We start from the raw sequence: 25,330 nt of genomic DNA on the forward strand, positions 1-25,330 counted from the left end.
TTCACGGGCATGACTACATAGGATGGAAGTAATAGCTTTATTTTGATATAAACAGAGTTCTCGTGATCCTCACACAGTTGTCCTATAGTGCTTCTTTATAATGATTTGATGTTTATTGTTTAAGCTTTGGGATTTTTATCCTGAAATCTGTAAAACTACTTAATTTCAGGATAGTTTATGGCTACACCTAAATCTAATTATTCAAGATGGCTTTTAGAAAGGGGCCAGTGTAGCAATGTGTGCCTTGAATTCTGTCTATGGATGTGAGCAGCCCGACTTATTTCTCTTCAGAAGGTACCGAGCAAATTCACTAATCTTACTGCAACGGTTTAGATATCAATGATGGTATTGATGTTTTTTGGTGTTAACTGTTATATGAGAAAGTCAGGGATTCAGAACTGTCTCTAATTGTTATGGTTGCTGTGGAGTAACAGCTATTTCTTGCCATTTGGACTAGACAAAGGTAAATATATTTGACTTCATGCTGCTTTCCTTCTCCCTGGTGCATTATTACTGATGATCTGTTGTACTCATTCTTCAGGGGTAAAGGATTCACCAAAGAAAACAGGTTTCACTCCTGTCCACATGTCATCGTGTTGTAATACTGCTATTTTCCTCCAAATTTTATCCATCCTTTGTCTAGTACATGTTGGGCTTTGGGGAGAAACACAGGAAAAAAAGGATGCTCCTGAGACTTTTCACTCTTCCTTACTTATAATAAAGAGCAGAACTGGAGGCAGGGGTTGTAAGGACACATGTAAAAGGGATAATGATTTGGCAGATAGATGTCTCATTAGGTTTTCCTATTGCTATGCATTTTACATCTTTATTTAAGTATATGCTACACCCAACCCCATGGCTGCCCTTATACACATATGTAGGCATATACAGATGCTGTTACCAAGGCGTCAGCAGCACACAGACATTCTGTTGTCATAATGACAGCAAATATTATATGCTTTTTATATGTCGGTATATATGCACACATACATGTTTGTGTGTACACATCTGTTCTAACTTCAAGCCTAAATTCAGCAAGGCAATAGAATGCACCCTTAAGTTGCAAGAAGACCATGGAATTAAGCTGAATGTGGTGAAAGTTAAGCACATGCTTAAAGTTGCTTTTTGATGGGAACTTTATTATCCTGGTAAATCTGTGAGCTCAAGCACAGCCAGCAAGCCAGGAGCAGTCAGATGATGAAAGGCAAAGTAGTGTAAATCATTGCCCCTCCACTGTAGCTTCCCACCCAGTGCCGGTGCTGCATGCAAACAGGATGCAGTCGAGCTGAGTAGTTTTGCTGTGCCCTTCAAGGGGTCTCACAAGTCAGTGAGGTTTTCCTTGGCCATCTCTGACTGAATTTTGTCCACAATCCAAAGAGCTTGTTGAATTCTGCTTTCATCCAAATGAATTTGAATATTGCCCTTCATCATCCATAACCCCCAAAGCTTTTTTTGCAAATAATTAAGCCAGTTTGCTGGTGGCAGCCACATTTCCCCACACAAGGCCAAGTCTCTCCAAGTTTTTCCTATGCAAGGCTGGTCTAACGCTACAGCAAGAACCTCATCCTCTCTGGAGAATGTCTACTCTTTCTGACCCTGCACACATGTAATGAGGACTGTAAAGCACAGAGTGCAGCAATTACCCACGCAAGTGTCAGAAGCCCTGTCACAGATTTATTTACTCTCTCTGCTTTTAATTTTGTCCTTGTTCTGCATCCCATAAAGGTCCCTGTCCTGCTGCCAGGCTTTCGATGCCTGTTATTTATTTTATTTACTGTTGAGAAATGCAAAGATGCATAAATCCGTAAATAGCTAATGGAAGAAATACTGCTTCTGTGACATAAATCTGAGCGTTTCATGGCTCTTGCATCAAATGAATGGTCCAATGGGCCAGGCAGCTCCATCCAAGTCTCCCAGGACCTGGTGACATTAAATAAAATTTAGCATTCAGGGTTAGGAGGGAAGAGGGGAGGGGGAAGTGAATGAGCTATGAAAATACAAATTAAACTACACTGCTATTGATTTACAGCAGCCTGGGCCACATTAGACAGCTGACGTGTCTGTTCCGAGCCCCTACCTTGTTACTTTTACATTTATGTAAACTTATTTCAGTTAAAAAGAGCAAGAAAAGAAAAATCAATTGAAACAGAGGATGGAGATTTAATTTAGCTGGGGGGAAATCAGATCAAGGGAGGAAAATGGTGGAGATAAAAGTAATCCCTGTCCCAGTGCAAAGAGAGGGGAGCTGGCTGGCTGATGTTCATTAGAATTAATTAAGAGTGTTCTGCTCCTCTGGGGCCCAGTGGGCTGAGGAGGGTGGGACTTGCTGCTGGTTTAAGAATGAATTAGAAACACAGACCAAAGGAAAAGGGAGCCAGGTATTCTTTTTAAGACAATGGGTTGGAACATCTAGATCCAGACAGACAGAAGCGAGATGGTTTAACCACAGACCTTTCTAACCAGAGCTGTGGTAGAAAAGAGCAGTGACTGATAAGTTACTGTAGTTTATAGATAAGAGAGCAGAAGATGTCACCAAATGTAATGGGGAAGACAAAGTCTTGATTAACAGAACTCTTGCAGGCCTGGATGGATCTGCAGCCAAACAGATGAAGATGGTTTCTAGATAGCGTACCTGAGAAAATGAGGTTTCTGTGATCCATACCCTGCATGTGACTGTCTGTCTCTTTGCTTATGGCTCCCTAAATAGAGTAATGTCCACTGGCTGATTTGTACCAGACATGTGAACACTCTGAGAAATATTAAGTTCCCAGAAGGAAACAGGCCAGCAAGCAGAAAGCATCTGTTTTTATTTTCAGGCTGATACTAGGGCTGAACCAGCATTCCTTATTAGACACTAGAGAATCGGTGTAAGACAGAGCTATTATTAGCACCCCAGTGATGGGAAAGTCATAGAATCATTTAGGTTGGAAAGGACCTTTAAGATCAGTGAGTCCAACTGTTAACTCAGTGCTTCCAAGTCCACCACTAAACCATGTCCCTAAGCACTACATCTGCTTGTCTTTTAAATACCTCCAGAGATGGTGACTCCACCACTTCCCTGGGCAGCCTGTTCCAATGCCTGACAAACCTTCTGGTGAAGAAATTTTTCCTTATATCTTGTTGAAACCTCCTTTGGCGCAGCTTGAGGCCATTACCAATCATTTCATCACTTGTTACTTGTGAGAAGAGACTGACAACCCCTCACTACAACCTCCTTCGAGGAGGTTGTAGAGAGTAAGGTCCCACCTGAGCCTCCTTTTCTCCAGGTTAAACAACTTCAGTTCCCTCAGCTGCTCCCCATCACACTGTGTTCCAGGCCCTTCACCAGCTTCATTGCCCTTCTCTGGATGTCCTCCAGCACCTCAATGTCTGTCCTGTAGTAAGGAGCCCAGAACTGAACACAGGATCCATTGCCGAGTACAGGGGGACAATCACTGCCTGAGTCCTGCTGTCCAAGCTATTTCTGATACAAGCCAGGATGCTGTTGGATGCCTCAATTGCCTGGGCACACTGCTGGTTCATGTTCAGCTGCAGTCCAGACTATTAAAGCCAGGATAATCCAAACAGCAGACACAAAATGGCAGGAAAGAGGTTCCATAAATTCATGTGTGTTTTTTCCCCTTCATCTATCACCAAGAAGCGCTGCCAGGAAGCCTGTTTGTGCCAGCCCTGAAAATACTGTGCCTGAACTCACCATTTGCTGGAGGAGGAGAGAGAGCCAGTCCAAGAGTGCAAGCTAACCAACAAACCTGCTTCCAAGAACGCGGTAGGCAGCTGAGTACAGAAGGACACAAACTTTGTTTGCTCTGGATTGAAAAGGAAAGCTCATTTTAAGCTTCATCAGGTTATTTTGAGGGATGGAACAAATCAGCCTTTACCAAAAGCAGGGAAAAAGTGACTTTTCAAAACCTGGAGAAGATCAGGGCTTAAGCAAACAAAGAGTCACTGAAATTAAACCATGCAAATCTACTTGACAGACTCCTTGTCTGGAAAATGGAGCCCAAGAACAAATAGTTCTTTTGCTGTTGGAATATCACAGGGTATTGGCAGCCTAAAGAAATGAAAATAACCCCTGAGCAGAAACATTCTGCATAACCTGAGGTGATGTGATCCTGCCCTGAGGTCAGGATGGACAAGCACAATCAAGATGGTGATGACCGAATGATTTACAAAGGCCTTTCCTCAAAGAATACCTTGATAGGTACATCTGTAAAGGTGATCCCAGCCAGCCATGACATCAGTCACTGTAGGCTCTTCCCATGTGACATCCATTCATTACATTAAAGCACAGTGTGGGCCACTGAAATCTTCATTTACTGCCTCCCCCATCAGTTTAAGAGGGGGGGTCAAATGTGAAGAAGATACATGTCCTGTTCAATTCAGCATTCAAGAATGAAGCAAAAAGCAGGTGAAACAAGGGGATGGAGACAAAGTGGAAGATCATGTTGATGCTCTGCCTAGATCTGCCCCTCAGAATCTGCTGCAACTTCAAGAAATACCTTAGCTGGACTCTGACTTGAGAAGTGGGAAAAGGAGGTAGAAGGAAGAAGCCTCCTGGATTGCACTTTGACAACCTGAAAATTCACCAGGCATTTTGACTATCAATCTACCCCAAAACACAGAAGCAGATGAAGGCAGAGCAAGATCTGAACTTGATGGGTCAATCTCTCTGCAGCTATTCTATCACACTGTATTCAATCTTTAGTTCAGAGAGGTGCCACAGAGCTGAAAACCAAGGCTCAGCTACAGAAATTGAGTGTCAGGAAGGCAAGAAAGCAGGAAGACACAGAGGAAAAAGAAGATTATTTCTTCACTATTTTCTCCTTGGATTTCTGTAGCTAAACCCAGTGTTTTCTAACCAATCACCCATGCATAGCTTTCTCTCCTGTGCTTAGGAAAGTAACCCACTGGGGGTCAGGCTTTGGAACCCCAGCAGCCAAGTATGAACTATGTTGCTGAGCAATTTCTTTCATGACTAATCCTGTCAGCTGTTCTGGTAGGGACAAAGGAAACTCAGTCTGGGCTACTATTTGCACATATAAGTGACCTTGAGGGTAACAGTCAGTGCATGGTCAGCTGGTGCCACTGAGATGTTCGCCTACCAGGAGTAGATGCTTAGATGTCAGTAGTGTTGGAGAGGGAATAGATAGAAGATAAACAGCTCTCCCACCCCATGTGTTGTGCAGAAAGCCCAGCCAAACTGGAGAGCTCTGTAGAGCACCTTTAACTTCAGGGCTGTCACCTTGGAACTGCTGTGGTTCCCCAGGAGCCAAAGCCATGGGTCTGTGTGGCTCTTGGAGCCAACTCAGGTCTCAGTGTGAGGAGTTCTGCTTTGTCTTCTGAAGACATAAAAGTTTGGTCATAGACTTTTCTGCACCCAAAAACATTCAGACAAGGGGAATCCTGAGCTCTGACTTTTGCCACAGCTTTGGTAGTACCTCACTACCCAGCTTGGAAAAGGTCTTGAGGGCATGGTAGAGATCATCAGTAATAGTTGCAACAGCATTTATGCCTTGTACTTTAAAACATCTTGCTTGAAGCATTCTGCAAAGAACCGAGATTACAATAATAAGCAACAATTTAGAAATTATCAAAGTGGAAAACCAACCTAGATAACTAAAGAGCCAAAGGGCATCATTAGAGGGAGGGGGAGGCTTCCTCTGGAATGCTGCCATGATGCAGCTAATGTCTATTCATAGCTAACTTTCACCTGATCCCTCTTCCCTTTGAGGAAAACGTACATTAGAATTTAACATCGCAGTATCTGTGTTAGAACTCAAAAAGCAAACAGCCATGAGCTTCTGGTTGTTTTGAGATCCTGTTTGCTCTACTTCACTCCTTTCAATCTTAGACATGTTTAACAGGTTGTGAGAGAAAACACAGCTATCTTGACTACACCAGGGGTCAAAAATGATTTCAGGTTTTGACTGAATGACAGATAAGGATTTTCATGGAGTTGAGGCAATAGTTAAATTACTATCAGCCACATAACGGTATGGCCATATAACCCAATAGCAGTGATGCAAGGAGAGAAGCAGGATAGCTTTAAATTATTATAGACACAATTTACTATGCTTCTTATGTTACCATGACTGTACAGATTCTTACGGCAATCTAAGTTTTCCATTAAAACCTATTTTTCAAGAGAACATTCATTTTTTCTGGAGGGAAAAATGTTAAGGACATATCTATGTTTCCCTTCAAAGTCTGAGCTTGCTCCTAAAAATATAATTGCAGTCCTGAAAGAGAATATTTTAATTTTCAGCTGGAAAATACTGACCATTGACTGCCAAAATTTTAGCTTAATACAAAATGGGAAAAAGCAATTAAAATGTCTTTGCAACAAAATCAGCATCTCACTATTTAAAAAAAAAAAATTATTTTTTCTGACAAAAAAAGACAAAAATGTTTGAGTTTTTTCTTCTTTGATGAAGTCTTTTCCTCTGATTTATGTTCACCAGGTCACTGGTACAAACTATATCCCTTTTCTCCTCTTCCTTGACAGCTCCAGACCATCCCTTCCCAACATTGCTGCTTCCCTAGAAAAGATCACCCCTGTAAGTTTAACACCTGCACAAAGGAACTGGAGCTCCTTGCTGCTCCACAAGCCTGGCAAAGCAAAGCCCCAGGGGCTGGAGCGATGCTCTGTCCTGCTATCAGCTGAGCAATCCTCCCACCAGTGCTGAACTCCTTTTACATCAGTTTCTATGTGAAAGGTGTTCTATGCTACACTAATCACAGAGCTCAAGGACAAAAGATTAATGTTCTCATCTAACTTCTTATGTCAGACACCTTCAATCTTCATCAAGTTAAGTTGAACTGAGTGTACAAGCTGCTGTTCAGCTAATGCAAAGCTTCTGATAGAGCATCCAGTCTTGTTTTAAAGAGCATGGAGAATAAGACACCTGTGACACTAAATTATTCTGCTGCTTAATTACTCTTCCTGCTTAAATGGAAAATCCTGTGTTCAGATTGATTTTTTCTGGCATTTTGACATGTAACTTTTATTCCATTTTACTATTTTCTCCAGAAAAATAATATAAAATATACACATATATATTATGTATGTTTGGTTTGCAGCAGCTGGCATTGAAGCAGGATGCCAGTCAAACCTAGATGTCCTTAGCTTAGGCTATCAAGTAGTGGCTTTGGCCCTATTTATTTCAGGCAGCAGGAGCTCCTCAATTTTAAGACCCTATTTGCATCTACTGAATTATATCTGGTACTTCTGGGGATTATGCTGGTTGTTTAGTAAATGCTGCAGAGGCAAAGCCTCTTCTGATAGTAACTAGCGCTGATCCTTTGTGAGCCAGCGCAGGTGAGTTCAGGGAGGACTCTTTCCTCCCCTCATCCAAATGCCTGAGCACATTTCTCTCTGTAACAGCTTGATGTGGGAGACAGACGGGCTGGCAGGCAGAGCCAAACCTGTCATGTGGTGCTGGAGAAAACTGACCAACATACCACAGGTTCCCCAATGCCACATTGTCAAAAGCAATGTTCCCATTTAGTCACTCGCACTCAGTGTCTTTCAAGCCTCATTGAACTCCAACAGGAGTAAGAAAGTCTTTGAGATGAACATTGGTTTTGGATGTTATCTCTGTCTCCAGGACAGAGACATTTAGAGGATGTCATTGCCATCACTCTGACTTGAGGTAAAACTGAAGTAACTGCTGTTAATCCCATAATAAAAACAGGGCAGAGGAACACCATTAACAGCAGATGTTTGTCAACACTTCCAGAACTCGCCTCTGAAATAAAGCCACTGGGCTGCCTCTAAATCTTGTGCTGAGCATGCATCTCGCTGTGAGTCTCTTGGTGTTAGAGGCTGTCCAGAACAGCGATCAATGCCGCAGCCACCAGGACCCCAGCCGAGGGAGGCAGCTGTAGAGGCATCATTACTTTCCACCTCCCACTGCTCACACAAGCTACTGCTCCCAGCTCCAACAAGCTTTTCAGTTTAGTTTATGTGTGACATAATTTCCCCATGAAGGAGGGCTGATTGTAAATCCAGATGGAAGCGGATTTGCATGAAATGCACTTTAATTAATTAGCTAAACGCTTGCAAAGTGCTTTGAAGATGTAAACCACCATACAAGTGTTAAATGGTAATAATAATAACAACACAATAATTAATTTCCTCAGGAAGCACATGTACAGCACATGCCCAGAATATTCTTACCCAAGAACATAAAAAAAACCCTAACCCAATCCCAATTTACCTCTGACATTTACCGAGGGCCAAGTGCTGCCATAAAACAAATCCATTCATTTATTCATCCATGGAGACTTGAGTTTGGATCTAGTTGGAAATGAGAAGAAAAAATGGCCACAGTCCCCTTTAGTCAGCATGTCAGAAGGATGATTTAGAGCAGTTAAGCAAGACAGGGCTGTTTAATGATGAGGTATCCTGTAAGGGGAACAAGTACCACCCCCTTTCAGTTTTCTTTTCCCACAAAACCAGTATAGCTTGCCAATACAAGCCAATATAGTGGCCCAAAATCTGGGTGTTGTTTGAGTCTTAAATGTAGAGGAGGCAAGCAACAACCTGGACTGCAACATATGCTTTTACACACTGCTCCTGGCTGGAGTCTTGGAAACACTGCTCCATTCCCTTGGAGGAAGAAGCCTTTGTTTCAGTGCTTTCATTCCCTCAGATTTGATTTTGGCAAACATTTACACAGACTTCTGCATGCAAGAAGTTAATAAGAAGAAAAAGCCATTGCAAAAGCTAATCCAAATATGCATTTGCTCTGAAAGCATTTCAAGGCTGCCCTGAAGGCTCTGCGGGTTTTCAGTGCAAACGTTCACCTCAAGAGCCAACCTTCCTTGCGCTGTTATCGTCAGGATTGAATTTGCTAAAGGAGACTGGGCTGTGTCATCCTCACTTGAAATGGAGGAGTTGACAGTGGTGTTCTTCCTTCAGCTTCCTGAAGAGCTTTCACTTGAAATCTCTCAGACTTGTTAACTCACCCTTGACATTCCACAAGGTACATCTGCTCCTGCAGGTCACTGCAGAGCCTCAAGGGTAGGAGAGAGAAGATCTATAGATGGACTGATTTTACCTTGCACTCTTCATGCATTATACAAGTGCATAAATGAATGGGGAAAGTTTGTGTCATTTATCAGTAGCTTATACCCAGAGCATTAAGGATTTTAAAGCTGAGGAGATAATGTGACAAATGAAAAACATGATGTGAATTAGCGGAAAACTGACTTTTCCCTCCATGTTAATTCACTCCTATGGCAATAGCGCACTGTCAAAGTGCAATGAAATTCATTAAGAGGTTTTGATGGTTATGGAGAGACAGGAAAGCACCATTTATCACTTGGAAAAGCTTCACAAGGCACAAGAAAGGCCCCTTCGATGGCATAACTGCAGGAGGTGTCATCAACCAGGGAGCCTGTGTGATGGCTTTTCCTCACCAAATTGTGGCCATGCAGACTGCAAGTGAGGCATTAAATTTCTCTCCAGAGCCTGGGTCCAGGAGTTCACTTTTAATCTATTCCACAAATACAAATAGGAGAAGGAAAACTGAACTTGTGCTTTCTGCAGGACTCTGCCACCCAATTCAACCACAAAGAAGTGAGATTCACCCGTCTCAAATTCACTTATCTCTAAGTAGAATTTTATAACATATAATAGCATGAATAGTATAGTATATAACAAGAGGCACTAAAATGAGACACTTGAACAAAGCCAAACCTGGGCTTTATCTCCATCTCCCTAAGCAAATGGAGTCACAACAAATGGATCTAAATGTGTCTTTAACCTTGCCACCAAAGCAGAAGAAGTATTCATTCTCCACCAGAAATAACAAGAAGTATTCACAAGCACTTCTGAGGCCAGCAGTTTTCTCTAAAGTAAATCCTTAGCTCTTTGCCAGAACGTGGAATAATATCTGACAATCATCAGTATGAATTTTCTTGAAGCGGATGTCTGGAATAAGAAGAAAGACCTGAAGGTTTTCAGCATGCACAAATTGGATAACTTTACCCCAGTTCCAAGTTCATCCCACTTTTGGAGAGAAGCAATGGGGAATTCGAAGTCTCTGTACAACCCCAACATCATTGGCTGATTAAAAAGAACAGGATTGACCTGTGGAATTTAACCGTTATTTTATTGAAAAATTCCCATGTAAGGACTAAAGGATTTGGCCCTTGGAAATCCAACTTGTATTTGCAGAGCTGTTTTCTGACCTTTCCTGCAAGCCAGTGTAGTCACGAAGGCCTGATGAATGTCTGATGTGAAGAGAAAAGAAAAGGCTTCAGGCTGTTTCCCTGAGAGACTGATGAACACTCGTTTCCAGTTAATTTAATAGGATATATGCTGAAAAAAGGACTCCTGTATACAGTACATTGAACACAATCTCTTATCTTTTCCCTGCCTAAGTGGCCAGTCTGTTCTACTGGGTCTCTGTCTCAGCAGACACCAAATATTATGTTTGTCAGAAGAACATTCCTCTTCAGGGGCTCAGCTGAATGTACCACACTTCACACATCAGATGCCCACAACATGCTGCTCATTCTGCATGGATATAGAAACCCAGAGGCTGGACCCAAGCCCCAGTGGAACAAAGCAGCAAAGTTGACTTGATTTTGGTGTAGCTGCAGTGATGATGGTCCCTGATGGTCTGAGTGCTGTTTCAGATCAGTTGACTGTAGAACAATTAAAGCACTAGCATGAAGGAGGAGTTCATTTTAAGGCAGCAACATCAGCATCAGGCTTCAAGCTGACAAGTGAAGTTTAATAATACATTTCCTGACATGTGAGCATTTTCCTTCTGAACCATCACTGAGGACTAGGTTTTGGCACAGGAGCCAAGCCACACCCTCGAAGGAGCAGCAGTGAGCCCAGAGGACTCAGCTGGACCAGCTCTGCCCATGTGCCTCTCAGCAATGACTCCTGCACATTTCACAGGAGAGGGGACCACGCAAAAGTACACTTCTGTGTGTGCCCATTGATAGCTCCTAGCCCAAACCCCTCTATACAACAAGCAAAACTCAGTTAAATTTGAAAACACTCAAAAAGCTTTTTCTCTGCTTCCTACTTGCAAAATAATCCATCAGTATACATAATGACTCTGGGAGGGGCACAATGAAAGGGAAGAGGAGACAAAGTTGATGTTATTAAATAAAGTCCATTTAGTGAAGCTAAGCAGGTTGTCTAGTACTTAATTTTGCACAGGTCAAGTAAGAATACGGAAATTGTATTTGCAGTAGACAGCAGCCCATGCTCGAGTTCAGGTAGCTACATTAGGGTAGCCAACTGCTTTAGGGTTTTCACTGGAACATTATTATGATCTAACCCTTCCTGCTGTTAATTTGCTTGGCTTTGCAGGATGGGGAGGAAGGCAAAATGAAGGCAGGAGGTGCTTAGAAGGGAATTGGGCACTTAATTGCATTTTACTGTAGTAAGTAATTACAAGTCTGAGTATTTCATATACTCTCTGCTTTTGATGGTTACCATCAACAAACACTTTGTAACTGCACCATTTCTTAGGCAGCAGATAAAGAATCAAAAGATGATGGGAGTCATCAGCTTCCAGTAATGTGTCCCTGCTTCTTTTGCCAAATCTCTTTGTGCAGGTGGGGTGAATGTCTCTCCTTGATCCTCTGAAAATCACTAGGGCTACAAAGGAGACTTTTGTCTGCTCTTTATAGAGCTAAATAAAGGCCAGAAAAGCATTGCTAATCTTTGTCAGCGTAGCTGGGGTGGTCAAGGCTGTAAAATGATTCAGCATTTTACTGCACTTTTAAAACCTTTTACAGGGGACAGAGTATTGTCAGAATGACTGTGTTTACCTCTGCAGAAGATCTGAAAGGAGACATGCTCCTAAAGGCGCAGTTTACCAGGGGAAGCTACAGCAGCTATGTCTGTGTTAGCAGAGTGACCCAAGCTCTATCAAACGCTTGTGAGATGTTGCCGGGGTGGTCTCTGAAGGCTGGAACAGCTCCAAGGAAACCATAGACTACATCTGTTATAGCAGATCTTAATTGCACGAGGATGAACTAAAAGATTGACATGATTAGCCTCTGCAGATCAGGACTGCAGAGGCTGCTCTGCAGATGTCCCTGCCTGTCATGTTCGCTGTTGTCGCTTCATTGTTTGCTTATCCTCCATTCTGTTTTCTCTTGATTTAGCCTTCAGTCCTAAACACTTACATGCCACCTTTATTCTGTCTTCAGATAGTGACAGAATGAGGGTCTTTACAGGTTGATAGCTTTAAGCAGACATCCTACAGGCTATCTGCTGTGCCTTACACACACTGTCCACTTTAACCAACAGATACAAACCTTGGGCCTTCTACTGGAAGAATGGAGGTAACAGCAAGAAGACAATCTGACTCAGGAGCTTCAGTTCTTCCTGCCTCTAAATCCCATTGCTAGTCTCAGTGGTAATAAATTAACATTTAAAACCCTTTAGTTTTTCATCATCCATTAGACTAAACATCCTCTACTAATTTATTTCCCTCCTTCAGTATCCTTGTCTTCACAAGTCTGAATGAATTGATTTCCTTGAACTGGGTTTGGTATCATGAGAAGACTAAATATTCCCAACAGATGAGAGCATGAACTGAATGGTGTTTGTGTGTGTGCGTAACAAATTCCCATCCAGAGAAGGGGCAAATGACAGTTCAATACAGCTCCCAGTTCCACAATCCTGGAACGACAGGAAACCCACAAAACTGCACATACGAGCAATATGGGAACAGGTTGCTCAGAAAAGTTATGGATGCTACGTCACTGGAAGGGTTCAAGGCCAGCCTGGACAGGGCTTTGAGCAGCACGGTCTAGTGAAACCCCCATGGCAACCCCTTCCAACCCAAACCATGGTATGATACTATGGTTCCTCTTAGGTAGGTAGAGAAGTATCACTATTCTCATTTCACAGGTAAAACAAAACCCAGTACGGAAGTCAAATTGTTTGAGAGATCAAACAAGAGAAAACTACATAATCCTTAAGAAAACATGGGAATTCTGGCTGTCACTCTTGCTCTCTCCCTTCTCAACCATATTATCATCTGAATGTGTAAGAAAACAAAATCTACAATAAAATCAGCTTCAATCATAAGTCAGTGAAGCTGAGGTGGCAGCAGGTCCCTCATTTTTGCCTCTCCAAGATGAATCTAAGCCCAGAAGGGCAAGGGAAGTTTAATTTTTTCCAATAAAATGCCATTATTGCGTCTGACAGTGACAGGTTTTGCATACGCAGACACACACGAGCGTGCGCGTGCATACAAAGTTGCTCCATAATAACAGGCTTTCTGGCTTGGTCTCAAAGCTGACATAAATCAGAAGACCAGGAGGTTCTCCTCTGATAGTTTATGGACTATGAATAATTATCCTGATAATCCTTCTATTGGGCCATCATTCATAACCATAAGATAGATCTGCTCCTCACAAAGAAAGGGCACATCCATATAAGGGGGCCTGTCAGACAGGGTCAACGTGCCACTCTGAACATGCCCATGACATAACCAACACCTGTTTGTCTTCCTTCTTTAATTTAATCTAGTTTTTATCTTTTGATTCCTTTACCTTTTCACCTGCTCGCTGAATGGAAATCACACTGATAGGAAGGCAGAGATACCAGCTGCTCTGTAACTTTCTCCATTTATCTCTCTTAGGTCCTGAATCAGTCAGGTGCTTTTGTGCATGCTTAACAATAAGCACCTGCTTGAATCCATCCTTATTCAGTGTAGCATTTAAAACTCATTGTTAGCCCCACTGATACCAAGCGGAGTTGGTAATATCACACAGTTAATATCATGCTTAAAATTCAGCCCAAATGAATAGTGCTTTGTCAAAACTTGATATGACACTGGATAGTAATGTTGTTCTAAATGACCTCCAAAAAGTTGCTTATTACAGTTGTTCAGAGCAGTTAGGGAAATGTACGTGACTTCAGATCTTTGCCACTCACAAGCGAAATCTGAGTAAAGCTGAGAGAAGAAAGTTCAATTTGCTTTCAGAATAATCACAAAAGCTTTGAGGAGCAAATGCACAAAAATGTTGGTTTTAAGAATTTCGGGATAGAAATTGCTCATTCCTGCCATAAGCCCCTGATGACTTCTGTATATTTCATCTGCCCAAAAGCTAAATTTACATTCTACGAAATCTGAAGGTAACCCGGGGATGCTCTTTTGTAGCTGCTTACCGACAATTTCCAACACTTGAAAATCATCATCTAATAAGACAACTTGGGTGGAAAGCATTTGTTATCTCATTTAGTCTCTTGACGCGTCATGACCAACTGAGATAACTCATCACTACCATGAACAGTTCATGTGCACACCAGCAACTGCAAAACTAACCTCTAAAGAATATGTAGTAGGCTGGCTATGAAAGGTCCAAAGTACAGGGAGTGAGGAATCCAAACCTGTACCTGAAGTCTACATATGTTCAAGAACATAATAACAAAACCTGCCTGTTTCTGGTCTGAATTTGTCTGTGGTATTTGTAAGAACCATCTGTTCTCCAAAAATTCATTGACCAGTGCATAAATGGGGTGGCAATGCCTAATGAAAGGTGTCTAATGGGCAGATGAAGAGAGCAAGTTGAACAGCTTGGTCTCTAACTATTAAAAACTGGCTTTGGTTGGGCTGCCTGGCTGAACTGCCAATGGCTCGGCTATTAGAGGTCTCAGGATGTTTATTAACACATAGGCTTAGGGATCTTCATCAATTTTCAACACTCCCTGGCTCTTTCTAACCCACTATAATCTCTGCCTGATCTTTGGATCTTCCTGGAGTTTTGTGCCAGGCTAAGCTAACAAACCCAGAATGGGAGGTGTACAAGAGCCATAGAAAAATCAATACGTTTGGTGATGGGAAACACTTAAGCCAATAGTCTTTTGTCTTAGATGCAGCCACTAATACCCATATCACTGAAAAGACCAGAAAGTCTTTTCAAAGCAAAAGGTGACTCTCAAGTCAGATATTATGTGGAGGCAGCATCCCTCAGTGTCCCACTTCTTTCTGTTCTTGAAGAAGTGTTATGCCTCAAAAGAGCTCCCATAGAGCACAATTCATCCGCCTAGCTGTACACTCACCATGGGCTTGCCAGAAATGGCTTTAATTTGCGCTGCTTCCCCATTCAAATTATCTGCTGAGATATTTATGTTTGACTCTTCCCGTGTGTGAAATCTCATCAGCCAGGGCCCTGCGAGACACCTTTGCTATGAGGCATCAGTGAAGCTCCAAACAAGCAGTGAGGCAGGAGAAACAACCTCTATAGGAGGTAAATCATGACACACAGCTTGCAAGGAATAAGGCATCACCATGCTCACCCAGAGCTTGCCAAAGAGCTCATTTGTTCGAGTTCTGTTTCCTCTTTACAGATACACTATTGCTCACGCACATAAAGCCAATGAACGACCACATGGAGATAAATACACTCAATACTAAACTTCCATCAAACTATACCCTTCTGCCAGCTGGAAAAGGAGGAATGTTTCTTGTTTTCCCTGTTTCTTACACACAGCAAACACTGGGATACTAATTAAGAACCTTTATAGAAAAGGTGAAGCAATATAAAGAGAACAAGAATACCTGAAACTAACTCAGCTGCTTTGCCCAGGAGGAGCTGCTATTTCACTTCAACGCCCGCTGAAGTTGTGGATTCCTCCCTTGGTCCCAGCAGTGATTTTCCTTCCTTAATTAATCAATTACACGTCTAACTGTTGTCCATTAGCAAGGCAGATGACTGTCTTCAGACTCTGATTACTGGTTTTGGAAGAGCCCAAAAGTATTTCAGTAGGATGAATAAATTTCCTCTATGAGGTTTTAATGAGACCATTTAGCATTTTTCTTTGAAAAACCAAGAACTGAAATGGGCATAATAAACCAACTCCACCTACATCACGCACTTGGGGAAAACAACAGGCCCCAGTTTAAGCCCCTTTCTGTGCTTAATTGTACTTGGAAGAGTACATAATGGAGAACTAATGGTACCTATGCATTTAGTTCACTTAGCAGTGCAGAGGAGATGATTTCCTACATGCAGCATAGCGCTTTGCTTGGCTTTTTTATCAGATAATGATCAGGACACATACATTAGTAATAGACTGCCAGAAGTAACATGTCCTGGGTTATAAACCCCAGCTGGTCGTGATCGTAGTTATTAGTAATAATAGTAATCTGCGTTTCTAAATTACATCTGACCACAAGAGCTACCAGCGTCTGTTTATATAATATACATATTGCAGTAAGTCTAATTACATCAGTGCATAAATACAGGGGCATTTTTCAGTGTGGGGGCATGTCTTCAAAGAAACAAAAGCTCCGTTCTTAAAGCAACTCAGTATACTGTGCTGCACTCAAAAATACAGCCAGGATTTCAGTACTTACTTCTCTGATACCTTCCCATGTCATACACAGTGTGCCTGTCCATTTCATTAATCCTTTATTGACAAGAAGAGCTCAGGATGTGGATTTTTAAATCTCATCTGAGAGCCTGAAAGCCTCCGTTCTCCAGCAAGTGCTTGCCCCTGGGTCATTGCTACTGTTCTATGCTGATTTGCATTTACATATCCTGTTTGGAGCCTGCACTGTATTTGCTTTCTCCTATCTGTTTTGCTTCCTGACACTGAGGATGAAAACAGCAATCAACATGGAACATCGGCAAGCACTCACAGCTGTCCCCATCCCTGGTACCTTCCCTCAGCCTTTTTGAATGTTTTACTGATTATTTTTCAAACTGAGAGGCTTAAAGCCAGGAAATGCCTGAAAAATTAGTTCTGAAGTGCTAGGAATATACATTTCATATAATGCTGAAGAGAAGGTGATCCCCACTGTACATTGCCAAAGCCTCTCTAAAATCCAAATAAATTAAACTTCTCTATTTGATCAGCGTTGCCAAGTAGATGGGTACAAGCATTTTGTTCTCTGAGCACTGGATAACAAGTATATTGGCCATATTCTGGGGCTTATTCTGGTAACCGTTTTACCAATAAAGGAGGCACCAGGGCCTTCAAATCCTTGTTGGAGCAGTGTCCTACATCCCTGGTGGACATTCCCAGAGCTCCTGGTGTTACCTCAAGCTGTGGAGTCAACTGGGCTTTCACTCTTCTTTCCTCTATGGAGGAAAAGACAGCACCAAGGAGATGTCAGGAACATATGGATAAAATGGCCCAAAAGCTGGGATAAAGGCAGCTCAGTAAGAAGCAATTTGCATTGTAAAGAAGTCATATAAGTATGCAGCCTATTAATAACTGCCTCCATTTGAAACAAATGTCACCAGGTTGATTTGAGCTGCTTTGGAGGCAGAACAGTTAGCAATTATCTATCACCCCAGAAGATGTTCTCAACAAATGATTCAATATTTGAAGGGAGTGGGGTGATGTTTGCTTTTGTTGTTTTCCTGACAAGTAATTTAAACACAAAAGTCCTGGTTCTCAAAGTCCTCAGGTTTTGGGTCACCTCTACAGGCCATTTGCATCTCCACAACCCATCAGCCCCATTGAAAGCAAAACTTTAAAAGGATCAGAAAGCAATGGAAGATATTAAGTCTTTGGGCATTTACATAGCTTCAGAGCTGTGATCCTAAGGAAAAGCTTGCTGCAGCACCTGGAAAGGCAGCAGTCTGCAGATAGGTACTAGCTTTTGGTTTGACGTTAGCTCCGGAGTTGGAAAATGGCCTATGTTATAGCTGATTCCTCAGAAAAGACCTGCTAAGGCAGCCATTCTAGTCTCTCCAGACATGAACATAGATAGCACCAGTGTTGTAAAAGAGGAATACCCGTATCAGTGTAGTCAAAACGGATCTTCCAATGTGCTCCACTGAATTGACTCAAGTTGCTTTGAGCAACCCAGTCTAGTGGAAGGTGTCCCTGCCCATGGCAGGGGGGATGTAACTGGATGAACTTTAAGGTCCCTTCCAACCCAAACCGGTCTGGGATTCTATGATTCTGAAGTGATGTCAACAAGGTTTCTGCTGCAAACTGCAAACACAGAGGTGAGCTCAAGAAACTTAGATCCCCAGTCATATTCTGCAGCAAGTTGGGAGCTTGAGGTCAATGCTCTTGGCTCATTACAGGACTGGGTTTTCTGCTAGCGGAAGTTAGCACACAAGATCAGTATCGGATCCATACCAATCCTAATCCAGGCAGGCACTGACTACAGGTTTAGGCCACGTGAATGGTTTTATATTCTATTATAAAGGTACCAGTTCCTCACTGTCATCCAGTCCTTACCATCTCTCAGGCAGTTTAAGAGACAGTAATGGCAGTTATCAACACCTTCACATTTTCTGTTTTGTTACCTCCAGTACAAATATCAATTACACAGTCTGACAAGGAGAAAATGAAATTGCAAAGTGTTAGGCTGCAGGTATTTAGTTCAATTATTGGGGCTGTCTTTAAAGCACTATAATGACACCAATCCAGCCAGACAACAGAGAGATGGGGCATTATGTGCATTCCTACACTTTGAATTTAAATTAAAATTTGCTGTGACTTAAGATGTTATCTCCTTTGAAGGTCTATACTTTCCTTGGAGAAAATAATTATTCTCAACTAATAATGTGAGTTGCTACGTTAGTGATAGTATATTTGCAACAGGGTGCCTTTGTTTCCTGTTGTCAAAGACTCAGGTACATTATTCACTGCATGATAAGCTCAGTCTGGAATGAATCTTTGACTTAAAAGGACACTTCTTTAAAACTCATCATCACCTTGTCCTTCTTCTGCTTATGCCTCGGTTTGGAAGGTATATTTATCTTTGTGATTTGCGGAAGTCATTACCAAATGCCTGTAAGTCCATCAGCCAGGTTACCTTGATAATAGCATAACAACAATGACAATAAATAAAGCTCAACTATGTCCAAAGGAAAACAAAGGAGTCACTTGTGAGCTGTGATTGCAAAGGTAAGTAGTAAGAAAGATGCAAGAACATAATGTAGGTACTGACAGCATCATCACCCATGTGTCATTTTGAAACCACATTAATCAGGCCACCATCCAAGGACTTTACCCGTAAGTGTGATGTCTGGCAACAGGTTCTTGTTACAGAGTGAAAGGGGAACACAAGAACTAATAGCTTAAAGCTACAACCACAGAGCAACTCGGGACAGGAAACTAAGGCTTTATCCCTAAATCAGAGCTAGGGCAAGACACCGAACTAAATTAGGATCCCTATGAAGCAACAGAAAGATCTAGGTTTTACTCCATGTTGGCTTTAACGCTTTGTGCAGTTATACAAGAATGACCGGTGTGCCTTTTGTAGGGCCGCTGAGTGGAAATCTCTGTTGTACAAACTTCTCACCTTGTGCTCGTTCCTTGTCATGCATCAGGAAATCCTGGCTGAGAGATGCCTGGTGGTTAGCTCAGCCCTAATTCCTTCCCCGCCACTCTCTCATACCAGAGGAATGCATTCTCTATTATGTTGCTGATAAGAGAATTCCCAGGACTACAGTGAATGAATATATTGGATTTACATAATCTTGCCTAAATATCAACATTGCATTTGCATCATGTCACCAGATCCAACTGTATCGAATGAGGGTGGATACCTCGGGAAGCCATACCTGAAGATTAAGACATAAAACAGAGAGAAACAAAAGGAGACAGAAGGCAATTTCCCCAGATTTTGCTGCGCTGTGAATCACCTCAGACATCTAACTCACAAAGTCTTTCTTCTGAAGAGAAAGAACTGTCAGCTTTCCAGTGAACAGCTACCCTGTGTAAGATCACATGCGCACTTCATCAGAAGCAACTATCTCATGCATACAGGCTTTCTGTCTATATTACTTGTGGTTCTTGGGAGTTATCTGGGATTGTTCTGTTTCTTTGAAAGGGCTCAGCATCCTGTGCTGGCAAATGCAACCAAAAAGATAGCACAGGAGAATAAAATATTCTATATTTCTGATAAAATCCAAACAATATAATGTTAAAATCCCTATTTAAGCCTGCTCCAAAGTCTTAAGGCAGTCCTGAAAAAGGAATGATAGCAGACTGGAGGTTGCTGAGTTTCCCCTCCGTGGAGCCAATCTCAAAGCTGCTCCTGTTATAGAATCATAGAATAGTTAGGGTTGGAAAGGACCTTAAGAGCATCCAGTTCCAACCCCCCTGCCATGGGCAGGGACACCTCACACTAAACCATCCCACACAAGGCTCTGTCCAACCTGGCCTTGAACACCACCAGGGATGGAGCACTCACAGCCTCCCTGGGCAACCCATTCCAGTGTCTCACCACCCTAACAGTAAAGAATTTCTTCCTTACATCCAGTCTAAACTTGCTCTGTTTAAGTCTGAACCTGTTACCCCTTGTCCTGTCACTGCAGTCCCTAATGAAGAGCCCATCCCCAGCATCCCTATAGCCCCCCTTCAGATACTGGAAGGCAGCTCTGAGGTCCCCATGCAACCTTCTCTTCTCCAGGCTAATCTTGTTTTCTCCAGGCTTCTCTTATCAATGAATTTCTTCAAAACACCATCCCTAAGTGAACAAGGCTGCCAACAACAGGCCACACATTCTCCCCTACATGCACAGGGTTTGAACTGCGGATTTCAACTTGTCTGCGGCACCGTTTACTCCTGCAACAGTGGATATAAGCTTTGGTCTTGTCTCTCTCAGAGGGTATGAGAGGTTTATCTTCTAACTGCTGTTGATTGAGCATTCTGAGACAAGTACCACCAGGCTGTTCAGGCTATCTGTGCATTGCCAAGGAGCAGACTGGGATATCAATTTCCAGATAAGAATTTCTCCCAGAGCTGAAATTGGAGTGGCCATGAAAAGCTGCAATACTAAAACTTTGTTTTTAAGAGCAGGTAATGGCCATAAAAGGGTTTGGGTTTGAATTTGAGGGTTTTGTTTGGTTGTTTTTTTAATATTTCCTGGCATCATTTTCCCATTTGGATTTCTTCTTCTTTGTAAAATCCTAACTCTAAGGCCTATCTAGGGCAGTATTTCATCCCCAGTGGGCATCAGAAGGGTGCAGTAGTCATGGTTGTGACTTAAGGGTACACTTCAGCCTTGAACTTCTCTGTGGTGAGTGTGACATTGACCTAGAGTAACTTCTTGTTTCTCTTTAACCAGCATTTCTCCCACTTAGGTTTTATACTGGACCTTGACCCAAGGAGAAAAGGGAACCGGTTACCCAGAGCTACGTTTGCACCACTTCAAAGAAAAAGCTGTTTTAACTGACCTGGAGGAGGGACATGCTGCACACCAGAAATAAAAGCCAGCAAAACAACAGTGTTTCAGGACATTCAATAGTAACTGGCATCCCAAAGCCTCTGAAAATCTGCCAGAGAACATCAGTTGGGCCCCTGATGCAGAGGTCACAACTCAGAGCAAGAGTCACTACTCGCATCTGGCCCAGAGACCAACACAAACATGACAAATCCTGTCCGTATCCAGGTGGGATGTGAAAGAGGACAAAGCGATTAGCAGGATCCTACAGCTGGACCAAGCCAGGACTGCAAACTCTTTGTGGTTTCTTTGGATAGGGTCAAACAAGGCTGTAAAGAAGTTGTTCTGAAATATTTATAGGCCTATGTGCTCAGTACCCGGCTCATTCCTGAGGAGCAGTTTGTTGTTCAGGGGTCCAAGGGAAGGAACAGGATGCTGGGAAGCTTTCCGAGCTCTTATCCTGAATAAGAAAGAATTCAAGCACTGAATTTGTCATTCAAAGATGCATTCAAGAGGCTGAGTACAACGTTTGCATCCCAAGCTGGAGCAGAAGATTTCAAGATGAAGAAAGGGCTCCCTCTGGAGAAATATGACCAACTTCTTCTGATACCCCACAGCTGGTGTGGAGCCGGCTCCAGCTGCTGTCCTGCCTGTGGCATTCCACCGTGGAGACAGATCCCTGGAGTGAGTCTCTTTACTTTGCCAGGGTTACAAAGAGAGGAATGAAGCCACTTGAGATCTGCCTTTGGTCTCCTTACAATTAGGTCTGTTTGCATTTACCCGATGGCTCCTTTGTTTATTTTCTATGGTGAAGCAAAAGCTTTCCACAGAATCCTTAACTCTTGGTTCTCAGAGAGAAACTGTCAACATAAAGCCCATGGTGGCCAGCAGCTGCATCCAGCTATGATGGCAGCAAGCTCATAAGGCTGGGGTAAAGCCCCGGCTTATCTACATCACAGGTCTCAAACTGAGCTCTGTGCTTTCTACAAGCTGCAAGAAGGAAAACTGCAGTGTTTGTTGGTGTTACCCAGTTAATTTTCAGCAGGTTCAGTACTCTGGTCTGAATCACCTGCCACCCAGTTAGGGAAGGCATTGAGGATCAGGTTGTTTTGAGGTGGTAAGCAATAGCACTTAAGAATATACATGTTAGAATCATAGACTAGTTAGGGTTGGAAAGGACCTCAAGATCATCCAGTTCCAACCCCCCTGCACGGGCAGGGACACCTCACACTAAACCATCCCACACAAGGCTTCATCCAACCTGGCCTTGAACACTGCCAAGGATGGAGCACTCACAACCTCCCTGGGCAACCCATTCCAGTGCCTCACCACCCTAACAGGAAAGAACGTCCTCCTTATATCCAATCTAAACTTCCCATGTTTAAGTTTTAACCCGTTCCCCTTGTCCTGTCACTGCAGTCCCTGACAAAGAGTCCCTCCCCAGCATCCCTACTGGAAGGCTGCTATGAGGTCCCCACGCAGACTTCTCTTCTCCAGGCTGAACAGCCCCAACTTCCTCAGCCTGTCTTCATACGGGAGGTGCTCCAGTCCCCTGATCATCCTCGTGGCCCTCCTCTGGACTTGTTCCAACAGTTCCATGTCCTTTTTGTGTTGTCCCTTGTCTTATATTTCTAACACAGGGATGTGGGAAGTGTTAACAAAACCACCCTAGGAAGAACCTTGTCATTTTAAGAGCTCAGATTTTGACTGCAGAAGGTTCTGCCTCTGCTCGAGGCTGGTGAAAGAGGCACCTGGGAGGAAATGATGGTGATATCTTGCCACAATTGGCTGGGCTGGAGATCTTGTCTATGAAACCTATTCACTGCAGCATCTCAACAGGCTGCCCCAAGGGTCACTGCTTGTGCTGAGTGGTTCCTATAGGTAAGGCACTGGCCAGCCCAGAGCTTTTCTCCTCTAACTGGAGTCTCACCATATTTTTACAAGGGATTTACATCTCCCCTGAAAAACACATAAGAGCAGCAGGCTAAGAAAGTTTGACAAGAACTGCACAAGTTTACTGAAGCAGAAACTCTCATATTTTCACCCCCATAATTACATTTGCTTTGATTCAGGTTTGCCCATCTCCCATTTCAAAAGCTTTAGTAGTAACCAGGGCTCTTTCTTCTCTGAACTTTCTAATCACTGCCCTTTCCCATGAGGTTCTTGGGGGTCAGAGCCCTGTGACTGTACCTGACAGCACTGCTGCAGTATCCCATCTGTGCACGAACGGGTCCTAGCAGCGAACCTTGCTCCTAGGTACAACCTTCAGCAGTCAATACCACACCGAGGAGCCCGCAGTTTATGCTGTGTGCAACTGCTGCCATCTTCTGGCCTAATTAGGACTAATTTCGGGCCCGAAACAGCTGTGGCAGAATCAGTAAAGTCAGGTGTGATCATTTAGTTCTGATTACAAGAAACTGGTCTGAGAAACACAGCCTTACCCAACAGCAGCCACAAAGTCACATCAATGGTTGTGAATTGGTAGGGTACTCAGCGTCCAGCAATTTGATACAAGCTCGAAAAACAGGGCTCCACTTCCCAGCAATAAGTGCCTGGACAAGTTGCTGCTCTTCCCTTGATTTTTCAACAAGCATGAACTCAAATTGATAAGTTTGAGGTCTACTTTAAGAGTCTCAAACCCAGGGTATAAGATATAGGAGCTGCTTACCATAACCTAACTGAAATCCTACTCCCAGTATCAAGTTACTTCCGAATTTGGAAGCATCACTCAGACCTATTGCTGGATTTAGTGGCTCTATGGAATGCCGTCATTTCCAGCCTTCTTCCTCCACCCTATAACCTTCTGTGACAGCTTGGGTGAACCTGGATGTCCAGGGAATCTGGGTCATTTATCAGTAACTATGGGAATCTGTGCTGGAAACTCCACATAGTGAGAAACGTGAGATGGTCGAGGTAGAATCATCAATACGGAAAAATAGGAACCCAGATTTCAGAGGGTTTTCTTATCATCCAGTCCATCCTATGCTATCTCAGGCAGCCGTATCACATAATCCTACTCTTAAATTCCCCGTGCCCTACTGTAAAATTAGTCGGGCTGTTTTATGCACAGTTTTTATCAGCAAGCTTGTATGAACGTTCAAATAAGGGTTTTTCCTGAGATTTCAGCCTTACGCAGAATGTCAACTAGCCTGGAGTAAGGACCACTCGAAAGCACCTCCAAGGCTTCTAGTGCAAATTTCTGATCTTAGTTAAAAGCCCACTTCATAGAAAACAGCTTTCTGACAGTGTTTGCTGATACACCGATTCCTACATGAAGGCAGAACACACAGAAGATGCTTACAGACTGTTGGCTCTATAGTTCTGTACTCAGCAGTCAGGTATGAGCATTGCAAAACTCAGCTGGCAGCTCCCACCTGAGACCAGTCCTTACCAGCTCCCCCAGACTGCTGCTGGCTTCGGTTCATTCAACAGGACCCCAGCTCAAATGGGTGCTATGGGACTTGGTTGAACCTCAGATGCAGAAAAACACCTCATGTAGCCTCTTGATGGTGGAGGTACCTTCATGGTTCCTTTGTATTTCCAGTATCTTCTCGCCCTTTATCTCTCACTTGAATACTAACTTTAGCCTGTGCATGTGCAGCATTACCTCGAGAGGACTAAGTGCTGATTGACCTGACAACCTTTCAGCACCTGAATGTCTTAAAAACAAGCCACAGCTGACTTGGAATTAAAACCCTACTGACCTTCAGTGGGTCTGGGGGAAGAGACATGGCTGCGTGAAGGTGAAATTCATGCACAGTCCCCATCATCTGCCAAGCAGCCTTCACTGCTTATGCCATGAGCTCTTCTTCCAGGCTGTTAACATTATACTGGTCTCTGTCATCCTTCTCTGAAGGCATGGGGTGGATAATCACATTTATACAAACAGCTGCAAATAAATAGCACACATCCTTAGAAATACATCCATAAGAGTACATACTATAGTCAAATGATCAGCCAAGCTACAAGAAGCAGCACTTTTTTAGGACATAATCTGGTTTTGCATGGCACTTCAAAATATTTCATGCTTCCTCCACCAAAAACCTTTTCAGGACAAAGGTTTTCGAATGTAGTGTGTTAGGAAGTACACAGTGTGAAAGAACTCTGATAGAAGTGAGACTTAATCAAGGCGGGATTAGTTGAGAGAGCAAAGATGTACAAGTAGCCAACATCAGAAGTCCCCACGTTGTCAGGCTGGGGAA

General features: G+C 43.0%; 1 long non-coding RNA gene across 1 annotated transcript; it reads right to left on the reverse strand.

Annotated features, from left to right (window-relative positions):
• On the reverse strand, window positions 1-23,393 carry LOC136018815 (uncharacterized). The gene is made up of 4 exons (XR_010614585.1): window positions 23,319-23,393; window positions 8,220-8,299; window positions 5,243-5,544; window positions 1-1,920 (listed from the first exon to the last, which is right to left on the reverse strand). It is a non-coding gene; the product is annotated as an uncharacterized LOC136018815 (long non-coding RNA).
• Between the last annotated feature and the right edge of the window lie 1,937 nt (window positions 23,394-25,330).

Source organism: Lathamus discolor, chromosome 8, assembly GCF_037157495.1.
Source record: "Lathamus discolor isolate bLatDis1 chromosome 8, bLatDis1.hap1, whole genome shotgun sequence".
In the NCBI taxonomy this organism is placed as follows: Eukaryota; Metazoa; Chordata; class Aves; order Psittaciformes; family Psittacidae; genus Lathamus; species Lathamus discolor.